This window comes from Bison bison, unplaced genomic scaffold (assembly GCF_000754665.1).
Source record: "Bison bison bison isolate TAMUID 2011002044 unplaced genomic scaffold, Bison_UMD1.0 scf7180017864317, whole genome shotgun sequence".
NCBI lineage: Eukaryota > Metazoa > Chordata > Mammalia > Artiodactyla > Bovidae > Bison > Bison bison.
Window position 1 is genome coordinate 1,921,851 of NW_011494889.1, and position 2,297 is coordinate 1,924,147.

Consider the following 2,297-nt stretch of genomic DNA (forward strand, 5'->3'; position numbering starts at 1 on the left):
ACAGGATCCAACCAGTCCATCCTAAAGGAAATCAGTCCTGAATATTCATTGGAAGGACTGATGCTGAAGCTGAAGTTCCAATACTTTGGCCACCTGATGGGAAGAACTGACTCATTGGGAAAGACCCTGACGCTGGGAAAGATTGAAGGCAGGAGAAGGGGACGATAGCGGATGAGATGGTTGGATGGGATCACCAACTTGATGGACATGAGTTTGAGCAAGCTCTGGGAGTTGATGCTAGACAGGGAAGCCCTGTGTGCTGCAGTCCACGGGGTCACAAAGAGTCGGACACGACTGAGTGACTTGAACTGAACTGAAAAATAAAGACGTTGTCAACTTCAGGATGGGATTTTTTTATTCCAAATATATTCCAAATGCCCGATCCAGCCTGATTGCTAAGAGTGATATTGGCAATAAAGGAAGTAAAAACACAAGTAGCTTCTGATTTAGGCTACCCTGTTTCCATGATTTAATACTGATACAAGGCAAAGGCTTTAGAAAACAGATCAGATGTAAGTAAACATTCATGGAGCCCTGCTACACCCCCAGGCACTGTGGATTATAGAGACGCAGAAGAGAGTCAGTCCCATGGTGCGTATAGGCAGGGCACCCAGGGTTATTACATCCACTTCCGTCCCCACTTACTGCCCACTGCTGGGAGGACAAGGAGCCGTGTCAATTCCCTACCCATCACAACCACCAGGCAGGCTGGGTTTGATTATATCCCCACTGTACAGCTGTGCTAACTGAGGTGGTGCGGCCACAGGCAGACCGTGAAGACCCAGGTCTCCCTGCAGGGCTCTTTGCACTCCAGCTGTGAACTATGTACTGCTGGTGGCAGATCCAGAGAGAGAGGAGAACGGTGGGGAGGAGCATTTCCCAGAGCGCTGCAGGGTGGTGGATTCAGGGGCAGGGCTTGGGGGAGGGGAGAGAAGAGGGCAGGGCCAATGAGTCTGAAAAGCAGGGGTGACCTGGGGTGGGGAGAGCGCAGTGTGGCCAGACCTGATGCCTGCCCGCCCACTGCCGCCTCCTTTCCAAGAAGTATTTGGGGGGAAGGCCTGCAGTCACAAAAGCAAGTCCATGACCCAACCAACCATAGAGTCCCTCACCCCTCCGACTAAAAGACCCCAAGGAGTGGGCCAAGAACCCAACCACCAGACCAGAGGCTTTTTCTGGGATTAAACCAAAGCTGGTTCATGATCGTACCAAGTTGACATCTGGAACCCTAGTGGTCATCTCTTCTGCTGCTTGGAGCCTGCCTGGCACGGGAGAGGGTGGAGCTGGCACACAGAGACCAGCGGAGACGTGACAGGCAGAGAGAGCTCCAGGAACACCTAGATCCCTGGACCCAGCCTTCCCCAGGCCAGCGCAGCCCTTCCCTTCCCATGGTCCAATGGGATGAGCCAACAACTTCTTTTTCCTTAAGTTGACTGAGTTGGACTTCTGAAGCCAGTGACCATAGGAGTTCTGCGTGGTGCATGGTCATGACATATTGCATGAGGTGAATGAAGCCAGAAACATGAACTTCATGGTGGGACAGGATCTGTTTCTGTGGCCTCAGACGGACACGAATGGGTCAACAAGAGAGAGACAGACAGTGCAGGGACAAACAGCAGAGGGACCAGAGAGGTGCCTGCAGTTCCCTGGGTGATGCACCAACCATGAGCCTTCGCCGGAAATGGGCACCACAGACGTGCCCTACAGGAAATCCCACACTTAACAACTTACTCGCTCATGACACGGTGAGGCCCCTAGATCCCCTCATACTGGAGGGACACCGCGTGTGTGGCCCTTGCTAGATCTGGTGAGTGTGGGCTCTGCCAGGAAGATGGAGCATGGAAAGGCTGAGGCTGAAGGGGACCCCTTCTTAGTGCACCAAGGTGCACTAGGCCTGAGGAGGCCTTTTGTCTAGGGGCTGTTTCATCACCAGACCCCCAGTTGATAATGTGTGAAGGCAAACCACCGTGTTCTCTGGCAGAGCCTGAGTCACCCAACAAAATGCATACGACACTGTGAGTAATTACCTGGAGCAACTGAACCTTTAGCACTGCAGACTTCCCAATCTTTCATCCTATAATGATGTCTCCAAAGAAAGTTAGCTCCTGGACTGCACACGAGCACAGACTCTGGTGGGAGCCAAGGATTCTCACAGGGTGGGAACTCACATGAAGCTCTCCTAAGAACTAGATTATATATGCTGCTGCTGCATCGCATCAGTCGTGTCTGACTCTGTGCCACCCCATAGACAGCAGCCCACCAGGCTCCTCTGTCCCTGGGATTCTCCAGGCAAGAACACT

At 52.7% G+C, this 2,297-nt stretch overlaps 1 protein-coding gene across 1 annotated transcript in view; it reads right to left on the reverse strand.

The window, feature by feature from the left end:
* The window catches only part of CAPN8 (calpain 8), a 69,163-nt gene that overhangs the window by 54,295 nt on the left and 12,571 nt on the right, over positions 1-2,297 (reverse strand). The window lies entirely within an intron of this gene.